The sequence below is a fragment of the Dromaius novaehollandiae genome, chromosome 3, assembly GCF_036370855.1.
Source record: "Dromaius novaehollandiae isolate bDroNov1 chromosome 3, bDroNov1.hap1, whole genome shotgun sequence".
In the NCBI taxonomy this organism is placed as follows: domain Eukaryota; kingdom Metazoa; phylum Chordata; class Aves; order Casuariiformes; family Dromaiidae; genus Dromaius; species Dromaius novaehollandiae.
Genome location: NC_088100.1, coordinates 68,908,880 through 68,923,290, shown reverse-complemented (window position 1 = coordinate 68,923,290; position 14,411 = coordinate 68,908,880). Strand labels below are relative to the sequence as shown.

General features: G+C 41.8%; 1 long non-coding RNA gene across 4 annotated transcripts in view; it reads right to left on the bottom strand.

Moving 5' to 3' along the window:
• LOC112996633 (uncharacterized) overlaps nucleotides 1-14,411 on the bottom strand; it is a 120,659-nt gene that overhangs the window by 33,086 nt on the left and 73,162 nt on the right. Inside the window, exons 5-7 of one of the 4 annotated variants that reach the window (XR_010388401.1) lie at nucleotides 11,385-12,356; nucleotides 11,055-11,271; nucleotides 4,445-5,024 (exon numbers count right to left, since the gene is read on the bottom strand). The exons of 1 other annotated variant lie outside the window; for it this stretch is intronic. This is a non-coding gene — a long non-coding RNA (uncharacterized LOC112996633). Of the gene's footprint in view, nucleotides 1-4,444; nucleotides 5,025-7,188; nucleotides 11,272-11,384; nucleotides 12,357-14,411 lie in introns of those variants that run through there. 2 more of the 4 variants (XR_010388402.1, XR_010388400.1) reach the window with 2 other exon arrangements.

The window sequence follows — 14,411 nt, the reverse complement described above, 5'->3', positions numbered from 1 at the left end:
ATTGCAGCGCTGAACCAATTCAACATCTTGAAAAGCTAATTATCTTCATAAAAAAATCATATAGGCATGCAAATACTGTGGCCCAGATAAATAATTAACTGAACTCTTCCACACCGGTGCCAGCATGCTCCAAGGCTGCCCTCTCTTGCTGGGCCTGCTCAACAATTATTCAAGACATGTGATGTGGACCGCGTTTGATGATTCTCTTCAAGGTGTAAACCTATGTGGCAGCTTAATAAACAACATACATTGCACAGTCAACATTGATTTACACATCTTCTGAAGAGATGATGCATGAAATGATCAGAAAAATCAATAATGCAAGCAAAATGTATGGGCTTGAGATAAGTAACAGAAAACAAAATCAATGCTTTCCAGCTATTATCATCATGAAGTAGGGTTCATAATAGATAACATTAAGTTTGAACAAGTTGCATCATTCCAATACCTGCGATCAGCTGTCACTTCTGACAATAATTGCCAGAATGGTATTCATATACGTATACGTTAGCTCTAGCTCTGGTGCTAAATGCATTTAGCTAAACAATCAGGGCAAACAACTTGACAAGCCAGATATTTTATTATTCTGACATTAAAAAGGAGACTGCGGAGCCCATTAATCATGATCTGTCTTACCATGTACATACAAATATAGTACCAAAGAAAGCCAAAATCTTGCTACAAATATACTGAAATAAATACTAGAGGAAGATCTGAGGCATTTGATGGGCTCACCCTATCACTAGCTCCAAGGGATAAAATTCAGCAGAACGAGACAGTTGACACTATCAGAGCACCTGAGCAACAATGACTCAGTCACACAACACAGACAACAATATACCTCAGGTTTGTATCCAGAGCTTTACACGAGACTTATCATATGACTTTACATCAAGGTTTTCTGATAGCCCCAGGATGCAATCAATAAGAAAGCAACATAAGAGAAAGCTCTGGCCGCTAAGAGCTTGTCAACACAGGGAAGCTATTGTGAAATAAGGTAGGGTGTGAATTTAGAGTACAATGGCTTAGTCCACTTTGAAAGGTGATAGTCCGAAATCAAGTAAACTAAACTCACACAAGGCAGTTGGAGTCTGGAATAAATTTCTATACGGAGAACTAGAATTTAACATCTATATCACACTAGCCCTCCAACCTCCCTTTGAAAATATTTCTCATGGTATTTCAGTAGCAGAGTGTGTAATCTATGCCACTAAGTAAGAACAGGAGGAGTTTCCTTAGGAGCTCAGGAGAGGCCTGCCAAATACAGTTCAGACTACTTATGGGAGCAATCACTCTGTCTATCGTGCAGAGGGCCGGAAATGACAAACAGAGGCCTTTGCTTCTAGCCAATAGTATGAATTTAGCTTTGGCTGTTCATAAGCCGAATTCCACCAATTGATGATTATTCAGTAGTCATAAAAAATACACTGGCAGTCTCAATCCAGTTCCTAACAGTTCCTATAAAAAAGCTCACAAAAGACAACAGAAAAACGGTCGTTGTCCCCTTTTGTGAGCAGCGGAGACGCAGGCACAGACGCAGAGACAGAATCACGTTCCTTCCTACGACACGGGACAGAGGTAGTGCCTTGCCAAGAGGTGCTGGTGGAGGGAGTATATATTGCCATAACTGTATCTGCCCTGTGGACAGAGAGGTCTGTACCCGGGGCTGCCAGTCCAGCACAGTACACAGGCGCTATATTAATGTTCACAACTCCAGCTCTACTCCCTGCATCTTAAAACCAGGCAGACAGCCTTGAAAGCACACTCAAAGGGGATTTCTCTCCCTTCCCCCTCCTCCTCCAACATCGATGGATAAAAAGGAGAATAAGAATGATGAGGTGAGGGGAGCTTTGAGGAAACTGTGCCTGGAGTTGCAGTGTCACAGCTGACTGACCATGCAGAATCCCACAAATTCATTTTCTAATGGTTTTGATTTGACCCCCTAGATGAGACGATGATTTCAGCTGAGTTTTGTTTTGATTTTTCAGGGACCCATTCATCTCCTAAAACTAAAAACCAAGCTCATAAAGCACAAACCCACATGAGCTAAAACCAATCAGTAGCTCCCCTGAATCCCTGCAAATCCAAACCATTCAGTGCCTCACTGCTCTGCCAATAATAGTAACGAGTAACACTACGCTCAGACTGTAATTTTCCATATCCAGTGTGCTGTTGTCATATGATTTACTGCGCTAGCACTGAGAGCCATTGCCCAAGCCCTCTCTCTGCACTCCTCCTGATTTACTTAAACCTTTTTACTTTTATCAACCACAGGGAATGGGGACACTTACATGTAACAACTGACAATTTGAACAGAAAATACAGAGAAAAGCGGTGTAAAGCAAGTGGCTGAGATTATAGCTGTTGACTTCTAATATTATTTGACAGATGAGACTGCTGCAATTATCCTCTGCTCATGGGTTCCATTACTGGAACAAGAGGCTCACAAAATAAGGGCAATTTCCCAAACAATATATAGGGCCACTTAACTTTGTCAAGAGCCATTTCTGCAAGTGAAGTCCTCCCTGGTTAAAGATACAAGGATAATGTGCTGGCTACCTTACATGAGCATTTAGTGCATTCCACATTAACTGCCTTTTCAGTTGTTCTTTTCCTACTCTGTTTGAACCAAATAGGATATTATTTCTAGAGATATTTGTTTAAAGAACAAAATCGTATTTACTGCTGTTCCCCCTCCCGGGAGCCTTTCTTTTTAAAGTAAGCATTTCAGAAAGTTTGCAGCACACTTGATCATTCTGTATATTTGCTAAGTCCCGTATCACCCAAATCGTCATTTTCCCATGCCCCTTCAGCCTCCCTGCACCAGGAGGGAAGGCACCAACCTCCCACAAACCTTCCTTCTTTCTCCTCCTCCCTCCTTCTCCTCCTGCCAAAGCTTTTCTTCACACACACTGCTCCAGAGAGCTGTCCCAAGGCCTGTGCTCCATCCCTGGAAACCCAGAGGCCCCATGTCCCCTTCCTGACACCAGCTCCTCTGCCACCGTCTTCTCCTCTCCTCTCCTCCCCTCTCCTCTCCCTCTCCCTCTCCCTCTCCCTCTCCCTCTCCCTCTCCCTCTCCCTCTCCCTGGAGAAGGAGGAAGGCAGCTGGAGAAGGAGGAAGACAGCCCCGCAGCACTGGGGGAGGGAAGCAGCTGCCACATCTGAGCAGTTCCTCCAGCTAATCATTCTGTAGCTCAAAATCATAATGCTGGGGAAGAGGAATCTCTTGTAAAGGCTGTTTCATACATCCAAAAGTGAGTGAATGCTATCTGACACGCATGGGTACAGAACTCAAAAAAAAAAGGCTACAGGTTCAAGGTTTCCCTAAGTAATACAAGAAAATGCAATTGTTCACTTAAGACTTGCTATGCCAAGTCTGGCCACTATACCTAATCGCTGGAGTGTGAAAGAAGGAACATTAGTCCTGCTTTAAGTTCAAATCTCAACACAACTTTAGCAATAGAGTCATTGCTGACGTCTTCATAATATATTTTTAAGGCTGCCCCATTGCTTTTACCTGTGGAGCTATTTATAGAAAAAAAGCAATGAATTTTCTGAAAGCAAAGGTGAACAAAAATAGAGAATGAAAAAAACAGAGTAAGCCATAGCCTAGCCGGTAGTTATTAATTCTTCCCTCCAATGCAATTTGTGCTGAACCAGAGAGCAAGTGAATTTTTTTCAGCTGTCTTCACCAGACTCTCACATCCACTCCAATATCTTCTCTCAGATGTGTGTGGGATCTGATGCTGCAGACACAGGTACGGGGAACCCCAGAGGAGATCACTGCAGACTCACTTAGGGCTAAGATCATCCAGCTCCAGTGGTGCTGATCCCATTCCTTGGGGTACAAAGGTGGGGGAGGATTTTTGGTTCTATTCAATGTATTCCTGAAAACTCTCATGCAGGAAACAGGCCTGGCCTTTTCTGGTATACTAGGAAACAACTGGTTTCCACACTACCTTGTGGTAGCGAGTGCCACAGGTCAGCAAAGAACACAGTCATGGAAGATGAGGAAAGACAGTCCTTCACCAAGGACAGTAAAGCATGGTTTCTCCTCATGTCCAAGAGCATAATCACCCCAGGGAAGAGATCCCATAGGTGAAAAAAATAGCTGCCTGCCAACACCTTCTGAACCCACCCTGGAAGAAGGGTCAGACATCCCTCCCCTCCCCCCCCCCCCCAATATGCCCCTTGGCATTTGCCAAAACACCCCACCTGGAAGCACCCTTCAGTCTGTGCATGCCAAATGGCCTGAGATGTCTGGGAATAAGGTAATAAGGTACAGTAATTTTTGACAGATATCTGCAAGGTGAATAAGAGTTATCTTTACATTACAGAAGAGAAATTTAAGCTCAAAAGTCCATGGGAAAAAGGAGAGCAGATAAGATCATCCAAACCCCAATCCACAGACTCCAGTATCTTCCATATTTCATCATTTTCCTGTTCTTAAAATTATTAACTCAATACATTCCCAAGCTAGCACCGCTAGGTATAATGTTAATCACCAGAATGCAAAGAATTAAAAATGTGCTATTTGTGAGGCTTTCATCTTTTATTTTTACACTCTTTATCACTCCGCTACTTTTTTCCAAGCAGCGAGGTAGCTCTTTCCTGGAACATGACCTTTGCTGGAGGGCAGGCAGATGGCGGCATCCACAGACAAGCCCAGTTCTCCTCCTTGACCATGTGTCACTCAAAGGCCTTAAAGATGTGTATTCTGGAGACCCCAGGTCTCCTTCTGAATCTGGGTCACTGGCAGCACAAAGCCCTGCTCAATGCACCTGTGTGTGACACAGGGCCAGCCAAGGAGCATTCCTCATCCCAGGGACACAGCAGCGGCCAGGTCTGAACTGCTTAATTTGAACAATTTGGGTTAGAGGGTTTTTTCATTTCTTGTTCAGCCCATGAAGTCTTGGTCTCTTTAGCAAGGGTCTTCTGACAAAAGGCAACCCCAGTGCTGGAAAGCCTCAGATTTGCCCTCAGCTCTTCCATAGGCATTGATTAGATGTCTTTTTTCTTTTCCTCTTTAAAAAAAAAAATCAAAAAAGAAAAGGGACATGATTTAAAACTAAAATAGAACCAAGCACATTGTACAAAGGATTATTTCAAGTAATTCTCCTTGAAACTGTAACAAAGGAATGTTTCCTGGGGATTAAATGGACTGTCAGGTAATCAGAAACGTTGTTTTAGGTTTTCGTCAAGAAGAAAAGAAGCATTTTGGATGGATTTTGTTTCTGGTGCTTTGTGACACTTTACAGCTTATTCCCTCATGTCACACCAGTTTATTTCATTATTCATAAACATGCTGAATGCCAAAATGATCTGAGAAGCTATGGGGCTCTTACACGCTCAGCCAATAAGCCCTTTTCTTCCCTTCCCAATGCAAATGTGAGGACCTGACCCTCTTGCCATCCCTCCATGGAGATTTTTTTTGTTTTTAACTGTTGCTTATCCTGTCACCTTGCTTTTTATTCATTGTGATTCCTGGAATTTTACACATTGTGCGGGACTCTAGGATTGCCTTGAAGGAGAAATCACACTAAAAGGAAAACAATTTTGTTCCTGAAGGTTGAAGTGCAGAGACCAGCAGGATCACCAATGCGTCCGTGAAAGACGGTGATTCACCGCTCTCTTAAAACTTGGAGCAGTACCCAGGGAGCCCTGGCTCACGCCCTTGTGGACACACATCTGGGTGTAGTCTTCACTTCTGTGTGAGCTAAGTGCAATGCTGACACAAAAGCTCACTTGCACACCAGCTCCAGGATGCCTCCCAAGATACAGCCCCCCCCCTCTCTGCTTTACCCAGTGCATGCAGCAGCTGAAGGAGCCCAGCAGTTAATGCAGAATCGAAGCCAGAGTGGAGCAGCTCAGATTGAAGGGAGAAGGCGCCGAGATGCTGCCTCTGCTGTGGGTGCTCCCTGCTAACAGGGGCAGCCATCCCTCCGTTGCTAAGCTGGCAGGCAGCACTGACGTCCTTGTGGACTGCTCTGTGCTACTAGGTGCCCAAGCAGCAAAAGGCACCCACATCCATCTGTGCCTAAGCAGCCAATTTATGCTGTGGCAGTCAGTCTTTTCTGCTGAAAAGGATGGGGGAAATGGGGGTTTAAAAAAATACCAAGACTATGTGTGGAATGGAGGCAGCGATGTCTGCAGGTACTGAACTGGCTTTCCACAGGGCAATGCTGCCACTGGTGACAAATCACAGCTGCATTTTGGGATGCCAACCCAGGAATCCGATACTGGTCCCTACTCTGCAAATAGTCTTCATTTACCACAGGCTCATAGGACACAGCTCTTGACACCATACATTTTGCTGAGCCTGCTCCAGTCTGGACCAATTGTACCTTTATGTGTCTTAATTTTATCTCTAAGTAAGGGAGAGGAACATTTGACATTGCTAATGGCTCTGGAAATTTTTTTTTTTTTTTTTTTTTTTTTTTACTTTTTTAATCTAAGAAAAGGGTTTTCTTTTCCATGAACTACTACGTTCTGAAAGAATTTTGATTCCAATTATTCAGGCACCTGCTGGTGTCCCAGCAGCACCCCTGGCAGCAGCCAACCCTCTCGGGCTGAGCAGCCAAAGGAAACAGCGCAGAACGATGTACGGGAGAGACAGTACACACACCAGAAAGCCGGGGAGCACAGCAGCAAATGTGTTACCAGGCTGACATCGCAAGGGTCTGCTTGTTTGTTTGCTTTCTGCTTTTATATCCCAATGCTCTCTCTTGTGGTGCCACATGTTGAATTTTTCTTGATTAAGTTGAGACTTTTATTATGCAGTATCCCCAGAAGAATTACAGAGGGGAGGGAGAAACCCCAACTGCATATGGCAAAGGCAGCGACATAGATACTGAATTCTTCCAGCTTGAAATGACAGGCAGAACAAATAAAGCTCTTTTGTACCTGCTTTAAGAGGTAGCATGTACCAGCCCATCTCAGAAAACAGACTTTGGGAAAAGAGGAAAGCGGGATCAGAGATGTACAGAGAGGTTAATATTTAAAGCTGTCAATGGAAAACAAAGGGAAGTTAAGACTGCAAGTTTCGTTAGTTGCAATATGTTTTCACAGCACCAAGCTCTCTGAGATCGTGACTCTGACTGCAATTTTTGGGTGCTTCTACACCCAGAAATAATAATATTAATATTAATATTATTATTAATAATAATAGCATCTCATAGGCCTCTCCAAGTCTGCAACTTTAAAAAAAACAGTGGCCAGTGAAAGCATCCAAGCTTCCCTGAATTCAGTGCGCAGTGAATGTGACTGACCCGCCTGTCCAAATCACTGGCCCGTATCTTCCAGCTTTATTTGCCTCCTTCCAGTGATGGCTGGGCTTTGCAAGGGACAGAACGGCCCCTAGACAGCATCAAAGCCACTATGGTAGGATTCCCTTGCTTGGAAAGAGTCTTCAAGCAGACCTGTAAACTCAATTCAAGTTTGCTTTATGGTGCCACAGCAGCACGAAACAGCTCTAGCATCTGGCCTCAAGGGCTCAATCAGTTCTGTATGAATACTCATATGACGCAGTTACCACCAGCAAAGCTCATAGCTAAGCGCCTTGCTACCAAGTCTCATGGCTTTGATTTAAGGAGCTCCCAGTAATCTGGGACACTACAATTAACATATTTAATAGAGCGACTAATGGGAAAGAAAGGGGAGGGAAAACCTGTATATCACAGCTTATGCTGAATCTAGGATGGGAAAGGAACACAACCCAAAGTTTCAAACAACAAAAAGGGCACATGAAAACTGGTTAGTTTCTCCCGTTTCTTCTACACAAAGTTAAAAAAAAAAGAAAGAAAGAATCACAAAAACTAATTAATGGACAGTAAATTCAGATAGATTGACCTATATTTTCAAAGGTAACAAATAAGATTTAAACATTCACTTTGACAAGTCTGCTCCTCAAAAGGCAGGTGATCTGCACTTTCAAGACACCAAATCCTTCCAAACTCTCTCAAATGGTGGCACACAAATGGCGTAGACATTTTTTTTTAATAGATAACTCTGTTCCTCACCTGCAGGAGATCACAAACACTGCATTTGGGTTATTAAAAGAGTTGGGCAACAACTCGGGGTCCAATAAAGGTATCTGTGGTTATTCCAGCTAAGAAAATAGTAATCAAATGGATCTAGTTAATAAGCAGGGTATAAATATGAGTAAAGTTGAAGTAATCCCATAGTTATGAACAGGCAACTTTATTGTGATTATGGTAAATCAAACACAGCCCTTCTGGTCAGTGGGGGACTTATTGTGTTGATTTTGCCTGGAAACCAAGACCAGCTTCAGCTGATCAATGGCCAGGTAACAATAACATATTACATACCATAACACTGAGTTACAGTATTACAGTGCTGTAATAATTGCCAGACAAAAACTGTATCAAGACAGCTGTATGATTAACTACACATTTGTCTTTTACAATTCTTTTACACTGTGGTTTAATTACTTCAAAACAAAGTATTAAACCCAAGAAGTACTTCGAAGTGATACCCAAACTTGTTCAGGTACAGAACTGCAATACCTACATAACCTTAATTCTGCCTTGGTTTTGCTGTATACAGTATAGCATGTAGCACATTCACTGCATATGGTTACTATATCCAGTAAATATGAAATTATGATAAAGTCACTGTAGCAATTACGATGCCAGATTAGATAAAATGACTCTTTTGGCAAGATCTTCCAGCTTTCTAATATAATATGTCTTTGGTTTATCCCTCATTGGAGAATGAAGGCAAACTGTGCTTAGAGAAGAGGTTAAGCTATGTTCAAATGACAAAACTAAGCATTGGTCATTTTTGCTTAAAGCACTCCAGAGTTTTATCCCTTCTAGAAACAATAGAAGAGGGAGGTGATGTTGGGAGACAGCAAGTCTTTACGGAATTTCCTTTAGCAGAACATGATTTTGCGGTGTTGGTAAGAAACTATATTTGGCAACTAATGACACAAAATGGAAGATGTTCGTATTTCTTTAACAATGTAACCTACAGACAAGATTTTTTTCCATCATTAAAATAACTAAAGCCAAAAATAGATCAACATTAGGTACTTAAACATTCTGTTTAAAATCAAACCCATCAATGGATTTACTTGGACAATATACAAACTATTTACAAGATAAGAGTAGGCTTCTTTTGAGCTAACTTTCACCATCTAAAAGTTAGTCATCTGGTTAAGCTGGGCAGCTGGACTCCCTTAGAGGGACAGAAAGAGGGAGCTGACTCATAGGACAGGGTAGATCTCTCTCTCTCTTGCTCTAGCTTGCTCTTTCCAGGCATGCCCATATACATCATTTTTTTAGTAAAGTTAGGTGAGTCCCATCCCTACTAATTTAGGGTGGAGTATGACATTTTCAATCCCTTGACAGAAGCATTAGTTATGAAGTTTTTATTCCCTCTGCTCCTCCCTGCCACCCCATGAAAGCCTGGTTACCCCTCTCCCTTTGCACCAGCTCAGCTAACACAGAGATATAAAATGATCTGGTTCTAAATAATTCCTTTTTTTCTATTATTTATCTATTTTTCTATGCATTTATTGCTATAACTTATCTCTTTCTTAGCCAGCTCATTTTCACAGATCCCAGGAACACAAGCCATGAAGCTGGCACAGCAGCAGCCTCTTGCGTGCGGGCAGAGACGAGCAGAGGTGGGAGAGGGATTTGTGGATCTGCTGCTGTAAGATTCATAACATGGAACTGCAGTCTAATTCTCAAAAGGACACCACATTTTTGTGCTCATTTACACAATAAAGAGGCTACATGTGATGGACAAAACAGCTTGGATTACAGAGCCACAGCATTGTCCTCACAGTAACTGTAATTTGATCAGCCTCCATCTTGAGTGTGCCCTTATCCCTCAGCTTCAAGTATAAAATGCCCAGGAGAGCTGACGCACAAAGACTCCTTGTTGAGTCAGCCATCAATGAGATGAGCTGACACAGTCCTCTCACCTCTCCTGCAGCATCCCTCTTTTACCACTGCCCTTCGCCACCTGTACCTGGAGTACCGCCCTGAGCCGTACAGAAGGACATCTCCCACCACCCTTCTTCAAATGGTTCCTCAAAACCCACTTTTTGACTTCCATAGGCCAGGAGGAATGTTTATTTAGCATTTCTGTATGCTGTCTTACTCAGTGGTACCCAGTATTGTACCCTACGCAGACTGGATTTCAGCTGTTTGCTCTGGCCAGGAGACACTTCCCCCACACCCCACAAGTCCCCTGCCTGGATTAGAGTAGTTCTCTTCAGAGCTGTGCATGGTCGCACCAGATGTTACAGGAAGTTTTATCCTTAAAATTTAGTAAAAAAAGCAAAATTCCTCCTTGATACCTCGCTGTTGACTTCAATGGAGTGACACCAGGGATGAGTTGAATACAGTGGGAAGAGGAAAAATATAAGAAAAGCAGAAAATAAATAAATAATATCTATACATACATTTAGACACACACATAGAGTGGGATTTAACAACTTAATTTGCTTGTGAATGGCACTGAACTGATTCAATGTAGTTGCTACAGTACAAGTGTCCCCTAAACAGTAACTCAGCACACAGAGGATTATGTTCATTCGTGCATCAACATTTTTGAGTTAGGATACCTCTTTATTACTAAGATTGCTGATTAGGCCCCTTTCAAATTCAGTATCTGCTGTCTGTACCTTACATGAATCACATTCAGCACAGGGCATTGCTAAATCTCTGTCACAAACAACCTGGGAATAAAAGATCGGCATTTCAGTCTATTTTTCCAGCATCTTGTTAAAAACCATAGTAGGAATTTTGAAGAAACCTAATGCATAAATACATATTTTGTCTGATTCAATAACATATCCAATTCAAATGACACCACATTAGAAAACCAAGGGGCTGCTGTTATTCACCACCACTTTTAATATAAGCAATTTATTTCTTTACCTTGACATTATTCAGTGGGCCAAATTGGACAATGATGTAATATTACTTACCTACCTGCCTGACCTTCCCCCCCTAAAATAACCAGAAAACTACTAACCCTATTAACACAAAATGTTATTTCTTTAATCTTATCACCATCACCTTTTCCGAGCAGCGAGGACAATAACAGATTGATATTAGCAATCTCAGCCCTTCTCAGACAGTTGGAAGCTTGCAAATCTTAACTGATGTGCTTAATTAGATATAGCAGTGATTCAGCCTTCAGCTGTGGTTCTGTGGTTTTGCTTCCAGTATGCATCAGCTTGCTTCACATCACTCTTCCACCAAGGTATTTACTCTTCATCACAATTGCTGTTATCTGTCAAAAGCAATACAGGATGGGTTTGCAAAGAATACAATACAGGATGGGTTTGCAAAGAATACCGCTCCTTTATTTATTTGGAAGTACTTTCACCAGAAGATGCAAGTTACCTTTGACTGAATGTTATTCTGGTGAAAGATAATAGACTGGGAATCTCGGTGTCTTTCAGTCATGGACAGAAAAGTCTGCCCAGCTTTCCAGAGGTGTCCCACAGGAGCTGTTTTTGGTGTGTTATTCTGCCTCCATGCCTACTCACTCAACTTAGTGACGGTGAAAGCTCCATTTCCATGGTTGTAGCCTTGTGAATTCTTACCTGCCATGAACTGGATGAGATCATTTTTTTGTTAGGTGAAATGACCTTCAGTAGGTAGCAGTGTGAACTAGAGATGAACTGCTGCTCTAGAGGGGAAAAGGTCTGCATGTCATTAATCTTGTCACCCTCTGTTGACATAACAGAGGACATAAGCAAAAAGCATTATCCCAGAGAAAGAGAAAACTCAGTGCTCAGGGTTTTCTTAGGCTTTATCCTTAGTAGATTCAAGAACCACAAGAATATTCTCCACTAAGCTTCGAAATGTTGAAAACCATGATAGGTATCACATTATATCTCCAGATTTAAAATGACAGTTGCCCATAGCTAAGATTCTAGGATCCGCATCCTCAGCTGGGGTAAAAAAGCACAGCTCTACTGAAGTCAGCAGATGACACCTATTTATATCAGCCAAGGATATTGCTCTCAATATTAAAGAATATTATCACTTCTACTTACCTGCCAATTGCTGCATTTAGTGATCTGTTTTTCATTGCAATAGTAGACACTTAAGGGAAGATAGGAAAAGCAACTCTTTATCAGTGATGTTTTCAACTCTAACAGGAGATGTTCAAGGCCCTGAACTCAGCTCTTTGTGAATAAAAAGGCTTTTAATTCATCTTTAAGGAAACAATTAGAGATCAGCCAGAGCATATAAATTAATCTGATTTTCCTTTCCCTCTAGCAAGGCCATTATATATCTCTTTTCTTTTTCTTCCAGGTTGGCTTCTATTTTCTCTCAGGTGCAACTGCAGTTTCCTAAGGCAATGAACTGAAAAAAAAAAAAAAGAAAAGAAAACCCCACAACATCTGGAGTTATCTGCACTCCTGCCAAATAAAACGAGCACGTCTGAAGAGGGCAGTTTCTCAGAATGAAAAGAGAAGTGATGACTAATAAGGAAATGCAATTTACCAAAAATATCTCATTTAGCCTTTTCTTAAATATATCAGCCTTGTAAGTCTTCTCTACCACCTAAATGTTCTACTTGGATTATGCAAGAGTAAGATTTGTCCAGAAAAAACAATTGGTTTGCCAGTTTTGTCAGCTATTTGGAGTCAAACACAGGTTTATAGACCACTTGATAGGAATTCATCTGAGAAAATGTAGACTCCATCTGAGTTAGCAAGCCTCAACTCCCTTTTCATCAATATAAAGAAACAGGCAAGGTAGGATTCATCTCACTTTTAAGCAGACATCTGAAATGGCTCTGTTGAACCACACCTTAAAAGTGGCAGTTTCTCTCCTTTGAATCAAAAGAAAGCCCAAGGCAACTAGTTAACTAGTTCAGCCATGACATCTACATGTAAAATGAGATGAATCTCACCCCATGTGAGTGCCTTACAGGATCATCCCCCCCTGCATAACCTCCATCCTTAGGTTCTCCATGCTGCCACTGTCATCTTTCCGGAAAGAGAGGGACCATCATCCATGGACAAAAGACTCTCCTGTCAACCTCTTTAAGAATCCTTTTTTGGGGTCCTTAATGAAAAAGTGATATGGGTATAAGGATTCATGTGTCACTTAGGCGTATTAAGTTTAACTTTTTTGTCCCTACTTCCAAGCCCTTACCCTTACTCTTCTTTTCCAATCCATCTCTTCTTGTCCCACCTTAAAACCCACTGTCTAGGAACCCTCCTTACTTGAATCCCTCCAAAAAAATCATTCCTGTAGGGTTGTTTACATTAATCCTGACTTAATGTGCTCACAGCTCTGCCAAACACATTTACTGGAACCATCAAAGCAGGCACCTTCCTTAAACAGAAATCACAGGATCTTACCATTCACAGATTGTCCTGTCCTGAGTTTCACTCATTGCATAGCACATACGAGCTTGACTCATCCATCCCACCTAACTGTAAGTACTTGGATGACAAACCTATGATAGGTGTGCAGTCACCTGAGTCAATGAAGTGATAATCCCCTCCAGAGTGGCACTCAGCTCTTACACAATCCCATCTAATTCAGTGGCTATATTTTGGGGCATCTATTAAATACCAAAAGACAGGCAGGGTGAACCTGGGCTTACATCTTTTCCTTTTTTTAGGAATATGTCTTTAAAAGTTTTGAATACTTGGAAATAATAAATACAGAAAGTAATAGAGGCATAGAATTTTTAGTTGCTTAAGGGTAATGTATCATGTCCTCTGAAGCCTATTCTTGCCTTAGGTATGGTGCTTCTTCAGCTCCTATTGATGTTAATGGGAGTGCAGCATCTGACAAAATTAGGCCTATTGACATTAATGATGAGCCTCACCAACTGTCGAAGCAAAGTAGGAAAAACTATGACAATGTGAAAGAAAAGGGAAATGAAGCCAGGCTTTATACCTTCACTAAAAGCCTCAAATATCATCCCCCTATTACTACAAAGCCAAGGGATGTTGCAAATCTGGATATACTTTCTCGCATGCTATTTTCTTTTCTTTGTTGTTGGTTCTGATTGAAAGTAATCAAACCACAGCACTTTCCTTTCTTGGCTTTCAGTAAGGAAAGGGAGATAAGCCTGAATGAAAACACATATAGAGCCATGAGTTGCTGCTCTCCTGCTGGCTAGTAGGAGGATGTGGACTAAGACCAGGGTAAATTACCCCTAGAGGCAGAACATGTTCAGAGCAAGGCCGCAGGTCTTGTGGTGGCTTCCTAGGGAAGCAAGAACATCATCCTTGGCATCATATCCCTACTTAAGCAATACAGAGCACATGTCAGTAACTGCCCCATCTTAGAGTAATTCTCCAGCCAAAAGGAAGACAACGATTTTGACAGTTTTCCACTTCACTTTTTTGTAAATTGAGGGAGTGCATGAGGAAATCAAATGGGTCATTTAAACTA